The 7,606-nt window shown below is 41.9% G+C and overlaps 1 protein-coding gene across 1 annotated transcript in view; it reads right to left on the reverse strand.

Annotated features, from left to right (window-relative positions):
- tgfbr1b (transforming growth factor, beta receptor 1 b) overlaps nucleotides 1-7,606 on the reverse strand; it is a 48,358-nt gene that overhangs the window by 40,271 nt on the left and 481 nt on the right. The window lies entirely within an intron of this gene.

The raw sequence follows: 7,606 nt of genomic DNA on the forward strand, positions 1-7,606 counted from the left end.
TTCTACAGTTCCATAAATTGATTTTAAAATGTGTTTTTTAATTTTTTTCTGCTCCTACTCCCGAGCGTACGTGTCTGTTCCGCCACCGTACAATTTGGCCTTGTAGGCCACCATACTGCAACCTTGTTAGCCAGCTCCCTTTATCTGAATGGAGTCTGCTAGCATGGAGCGGAGGACAGCATGATTCAACCCGCTCCTTTGTCGTTAAAACACAGTGTAAAGTCTTATGGGGGGTAGAGGTAGGGCAGCCGACCCGGGACCCGAAAGTCCCAGGTTCGATCCCCAGCCATTCCCACATGTCGTGGTGTCTCTGAGCAACACACCTAATCTCGAATTGCTCCCCGGGCACTTGCATATCTGCCCACTGCTCCACCTGGGTGTACCCCAGGTGTGATGGGTTAAATGAAGAGAACCAATTGAATGGGAACATACAATGATGACAACACATAGCACTTAACTTTACTTTACTTATTTTGGATTCTACAATGTTCCGGGAAAGACAGAGATTGACAAGAGCACGGTTGTTTGCAAGACGTGCAAAATAAAATTGCGGTACAGTATTTTGGAAATACGGACAAAATGTGCGAAAGGAAGATGAAAAGCGGCCAAAAGCAACGACCAGCGAACTCTGCAACAAACTTTCAGCTGATTCTTCAAGAGCTGTGAAGATGTCTCTCTCCATCTTCTGCAGAGGATTTACGAGCAGACAGCTCAGTGGAAGGTGAGGGGTTCAGGTTAATTTTTAATACGCTGGATTCAATGTACGTTATTCCTTCACGTAGATTTTTAGCGATAAAGATGCACCACAACTCCACCATGAAACAACGAATAAAGTGGGATTAATGCACCAGCTGCAGCTCAAAGGTAACGTTTTTTTCATATTAAACTAAAACTTATAGACAAGTTGTACAAGAAACTTAATGTAATTTGTGTTTTTAACAGGTTGAAGTAGACAGATGAGACGCATCGACTGGAGCCAGCTCTAAATGATACAGTTTATGGTTAATAAATTACAGTTCAGAAGAGGTTTTTGTGCAGACTTGCACAGGTTTTGAAATTTTGTTAAAGATTTACCAAATATGAATCAATATGGTTAAAACTGTGAAGTCTGTATATTTCATTAGGTTAAGTTTTGAAAATATAACAAATGTTAGAACAATATGGTTAAAAAAACTGTGAAGTCTGTATTTTATGTTGAGTTAAAACTTAATGCATTATGGTAGGAAAGTCTTTATTTTTCTATTTAAATATTTTGAATTATGTGTCTGTGATGGACTTGAGACCTGTCCAGGTGTCCCCCGTCTCTCGCACAGTGATGGTTGATATGGGCACCAGTGACCCCCGTGACTCGAAAAGGAAGAAGTGGGTAAAGATGATGGATGATGGGTGGATGAATTATTTGTTCCTAGATTTTTTATTTTATTTTAGAAAAAGCCAGGCAGCTAAGCTAACCTACTACTGGTCATTTAAGTTAGATAATTTTATGCACTCATGCATTTGTTCCTATTTTTGTTATAAATATAAAATGAAGCAAAAAGATTTGATACAGTAAAGAACCTAAAATTATTGTTTTAAATAAAGGTTCTATTTATATTGTTTAATCTTTTCATCTTGTCGACTCAAATCCCCAGACACAGAGACTCACACCTCTACCTAAACACTGCAGTTGTGATGTGAAGTTTTGTGTAAACCTGTGACTGTACACGGCTTAGTGGTCCTCAGTCTCACAGGAACCCCCGTCAGCTTTTAGAAGTAAAGGTTCTGAACTCATGTTTAAATTAATGACACTGGTTTGACAGCTGCAGCCTTGTAGTGGTGTTCTGTGAGAACACATGACTCGACAGGTTAGTTCATCACCTGCCACACCTGTACATGGATCGTAAGACAATGTGCATTTAAGAGCCACACATATTTATTTCATGTATAAGAGAAGCACAGCACACAGAGCAGCCCTGGGGTTCAGAGGGGATGAAGTGGGACTGTTGTAGAGAAGCAATGATGTCATGAGACAGGTGAGTCATGGTTCAGACCAAACCTGCTGGAACCGTCTGGGTGATCCGGTGCACAACAACAGCACCAGAGGTCGTTCTGCCACTTCCACACTCAGAACCCCAAGTCTGCAGCTTCATAATGACTTGGTTTAGTTTTATTGAACGCACCACTCGTGCAGAAGAGTTGGTCCATACTTTATTCTCAGCACCAGAACTGACCCGGCCTGCCTGACGAAGAAGACACGATCAATAAGGAGGACTAGCGCCATCTTAAATGTGCGGGGCTGCAGATGACTGAACGTTGTCCACCATGGTTAAAAAAACAGCCTTGGTGACGGCACCACCGAATGAGTCCTACAGTCCAACTGGACATTTTCTCCTCGGGAGCACAATAAAAAAAGGAGTTCCAACAGTTCCTTCTCTGCTAAAAAAATGTTAAACAGGGAAGGAAATTTCCCACTTTGCCCCAGACTTTGTAAAATTAATTAATTAATTAAAAACCTTGTTACCTGCTTAATAATAATGTCATAACTAATGGGTACAAAGTATACCAGTAACATGCCAATTGAGTATACCAGTAACGTACTGGTAGAGTACAGAGTATACCAGTAATGTACCAGTAGAGTACAGATTATACCAGTAATGTACCAGTAGAGTACAGATATACCAGTAATGTATCAGTAGAGTACAGATTACACCAGTAATTTATCAGTAGAGTACAGATTATACCAGTAATGTATTCGTAGAGTACAGATTATACCAGTAATGTACCAGTAGAGTACAGATATACCAGTAATGTACCAGTAGAGTACAGATTATTCCAGTAATGTACCAGTAGAGTACAGATTATTCCAGTAATGTACCAGTAGAGTACAGATCAGGGATATGCAACCTTTACGATCAAAAGAGCCATTTTTACTCCTTCGTTCATTAAATTAAACGTGTCCAGAGCCGTAACAACCTGCTACAACTGTGGTTATCAACTGGTGGCCCATGAGCCACTTTAGGTTTACTGGAAGGGGATCGTGTTCCCAGTAGGTGTTACATTATAAAGCAAAAATAAATAAATAAAATCTAATTATTTTTAACATTTATTAAAGTAAAAGACCAGATTCTTGTAAAGAGGGTGGGATCAGTTTTTACCTATTTTTATTTAAAAAAATCTTAAACTATACAGACAGTTCTTGGTATAAAGAAATAAAGCATCAAGTTAAAGTACGTTTTGCTCCTCGTGCTCGCTCCTGTGTTCACAGATTTACAAAAGAAATGACAGGAAATCTGTACGAACTAACCTTTTTTGTTGTTTGTTTAACCAATACAATTTAATTTTATGTCAGTTTTGGTCAAAGCTTGAAAGAGCCGCTGGGGAGAGACCAAAGAGCCACATGTGGCTCCAGAGCCGCAGATTGCAGACCCCTGGTACAGATTATACCAGTAACGTACCAGCAGAATACATAGTGTACCAGTAACGTACCAGCAGAGTACATAGTGTACCAGTAACGTACCAGCAGAGTACATAGTGTACCAGTAACGTACCAGTAGAGTACAGGCTATACCAAAAGTAGATCTCTGATAAAACACGGAGGGACTTTAAAGTTTTTATTTCATATTAAAGCACTGGACTCCCGTGTGACTCATAAACCAACACCCCTCGCCTGTTGGGGGTGGGGGGGGGTGGGGGTGTGTGGGGGGGGGGGACACTCTGTGCCTTTGAATGTAGAGGCTAAAACCTCTCAAATTAGTTGTGGTTCCTTGCACCTGAACAACGGGTGTCCGGGCTCACCCACATGCCTGGCATTCCTCCGCAGACACACAACTACACAAGCAAAACACAGAATGCTGGTAGAACCAGGCCTGGGCAACAACAGAGGGGTAAAAGGTAAAAGTCCGAGGATAGTATGAGCTGATGGTTCTGCTGGATCAGAACAGACAGCAGAACCTCCACTGAGGCCTTGATGAAACTCCATGAGTGCAGCCTCCCTCAGACTGACGCTGGAGCTGAAGCTGAGCCATGAAACTATTCTGCGCTCATCGTGAACTGAACCGACTCCTCCTGAACGAACACAAACGGCTCATTACTGCTGTTTTCAGTCAAGAGCCAACAGTGAAAATGAGGACAAACAAGTTGGCTCTGAACAATATTAGACCAAGTTTTATTATTGTTTTTCATTTCTTAGTCCAGTTGAATAGTACAGAAAGTCAAAAAGACAACGTGGGTCAACTCTAACGCTGCAGTACAATCAGAGCTGATCAAATGATCTGACAGGACCGTTTCATCCAGCGTTTACATCCGATCCGGACCCTCCAGCACAAACTCACACTCCTGAAGGAAGCAACGTGATGACAGCAGAAGAAAACTCAAATACAGATCATGCTAGGATCATGTCGGTGTAGACTCATCTAGGACATGACATATCTAGAAAGTTAAAAGTTTAAAAAGAAATGAAGCTCCTGGACTTCTGTTCTGTACTTGAAGACGTTTAAACTGCACGACGCTGGCATTATCGATACTTGGACTGATCCGCTTACACCTACTTCACTGACGAGATGCGAGCTAAGTGCTCAGACTGAGGTCACTCTGAAAAACATCCAACGCAGTGGTGCTTGGTGGACCATGCAGCAACACATTGAGCCTAAACACACAAGTGGTTCTTCCAAAGAATGTTCAAGAAGAATAAAGTTCATGTTGTGGAATGGCCAAGTCAAAGTCCAGACCTTAATCCAATCCAGATGTTGTGGAGGGGCCTGAAGCAGCTGTTAATGTGAGGACAACAGTTACCAGAAACGTTTAGTTGCAGTTAGGTCACACCAGTACTGGAAGTATACGTTCACATATTTTTACCACTCACAAATATATAATATTGGATCATTTTCCTCAATAAATAAATGACCAAGTAGAATATTTGATCTCATTTCTTTAACTGGGTTCTCTTCTACTTTTAGGACTTGTGTAAAAAATCTGATGTTTTAGGTCATATTCATGCAAAAATATAAAAAATTATAAAGACTTCATAAACTTTCACTGGATGGATCCGATTCAGTAGCACAGATGGACAAGACCTGGGTTGGATTTGAGGAAATCAGAGTTTTCATGTTCATACGGTCATAAAATAATCTGATCTGAGCCACATTTGACTGAAGTGAATGGTTCACTTAACTGGTGAAATGATCATAAAGATGCTCTCATCACTTCAACCAGTGTCCCCCACCACAGAGATTTGAATATCGAATGTTCGTAGATTTTAAGATTGTGTTTTTCTGGACTGGAAGTAAAATGTAAGTAAACCTTACTGGGGTTTTTTTGTAAAATATATTCCAGTGGGTAGAAGTTACACTGTGTAGAAGAACAGAGGGTTTTTTATGTTGTTAACTTGTCAGAGGAGGCGCAGAGTGATGGATCCTCAGAGTTGAGGGATCAACTTTATCCACCACCAGGAGCAATGATGGAGCAGTGGAGGGAGGAGCAATCTTGGATCATCTGGGATTTTGGTAACCCAGTTTTCCTCTGTGAACTTTCTTACGCTTTTAGACGCACACCAAAGCAGAAGTCAGTGCCTCGCTTATTGTTCACGTCATCGTGCTCACAACACATGGTGCGGTGGTTTGAATTCTACTTCTTCACTCTGTGAGGGGGTACAATCATTGTTTAGCAGCAAGTTATACAAAAAAGTTGGGCACTAGGGCCACGCAGCACCTCACTGAAGTGACCTTTTTACAGTTACTAATGTGCATCCTGAAAACCAGTACTTTGTGATGCTTTGTGGTTACCATAGTTCCATGCCTACTTCAGGTTGAAATAAGTCTAAAAAGTGTTCGCACCTACCTGTTTCTGTCATTCTGACACCTGCCGACATTGCAGGTCGCTATCACAACATAAACACATTTGTATTGGAGCCCGATCGATACGTGGTACGGCTGATAGACATTTGGGGACGTATCAGTGACAATTGTCCCATTACGCACCGATATAAGCACTTCTCATTTTCACCTCTAAAATGCTGGAGTAAGTGTACAATGGGCAGCAGAGGGCGCATGAAGACCACTTTCAAGTCATGGCCGTTCACTTAAGTTTCACTTTCACATTCAGCACAGACAAAGAAGGGAGCAATACAGAGTATGGTAAGTTTATTTTAACTGATCTGTAAAACAAATCAATAATAAAAAATTCAATCCTTCAACCCCCTTGTCATTAGCTACGCACCTCTCAAGACAGCAAGCTAACCTTTACATAACCTTGCATAGGCTATTGCCTTATAAAACTTTATCCAGAACAATAAATCTAACGTAGAGGTAAAATATATATCAGTATTAGTAACATTAACTTTGTTGTCTTCACTGAAATGTATTGTTTGTCTGAAATTTTTATTTATCTGCAAAGAAAAAACAAACCTCTGCTGCGGTCGACTCGACACCAACTAGACCTTCACGATGCGTGACTGACTAAACAATGAACAGAGGACGATTAACACACTTGATAACTTTGTGGTGAATAGAAACTGTGAACGCACGTTAGGAAGACAAGTGTAGCCGCTTTCTTAGATTGGGGGTGGACAAAGCTCAAAATTTTTCAGTCAGTACATCGTTATCAGCATTAGCCTTCCCCTCTCATATTGACTATAGCCAAAATTTCCACATCGGTCAGGCTCTAGTGAATTTTATTTATTATTCTAGTTTTATACCAAACTAAGCTTGCCTCCAGCAGCAGAGTGGTCCTGTGATGCTTTGTGTCAGAACACCATTGTTTAAATAAGACATTTAATAGAGGAGTGTGTGAGCTGCTGAGGAGTGTGTGAGCTCCTGGGGTGTGGTTCTGCACACCATCAGTGCTGTAGTCTCCATAGATAAATCCTGACGGTGCTCTCGTCATCACTCCTGCTGCTGCAGGCTGAGAGAAAATGATCTATGATGCAGGATTCTTTTGAGATGGAAATGATTCAGCTGTGAGCACAGCTGAGGACCCCCCCCCCCCCCCCCAACACACACACCATGACAATCCGGTTGCTGGACAAAGAGAACAGGATTCCCACCCTCCTCTGAGTCCCACAGCCAACATATGAATGGGAGCGGCTGCATCTGCAGCATCCAGAGGAGGTGTGCTGATCTGGGAGGAGATGCTGCTGAAAACCTTCTCCACACAGGAAGTCTGCTGATCAAACCAAGACCAGACCCAAGTCACACATGTGACGATGAGGATGGCCTCCGTCATGTGCACAGGACAGCCTGGTTGGAAATGGGAATAAATAAAGGTGCAGCTGCAGCTTTGTGTTGAGGGCAAAGTGATGTAAATGTCCAGCTGATCCTGTGGACAACACCGCCCGTCCTAAAACCTGCACTTTCGTTCAAATCCATGAAAACTGCTGAACAGCTGGAGCTGAACGAACACTAAAACAGACAAAACCAGCTCCAGGTCCAAAACAGGACGGGTAATCATGTCCTGCCTTATTAAAACCAGTTCCAGGTCCAAAACAGGACGGGTAATCATGTCCTGCCTTATTAAAACCAGTTCCAGGTCCAAAACAGGACAGGTAATAATGTCCAACCCAATTAAAAACCAGTTCCAGGTCCAAAACAGGACGGGTAATCATGTCCTGCCTTATTAAAACCAGTTCCAGGTC

The sequence above is a fragment of the Nematolebias whitei genome, chromosome 20 (assembly GCF_014905685.2).
Source record: "Nematolebias whitei isolate Nwh7 chromosome 20, NemWhi1, whole genome shotgun sequence".
Taxonomy (NCBI): domain Eukaryota; kingdom Metazoa; phylum Chordata; class Actinopteri; order Cyprinodontiformes; family Rivulidae; genus Nematolebias; species Nematolebias whitei.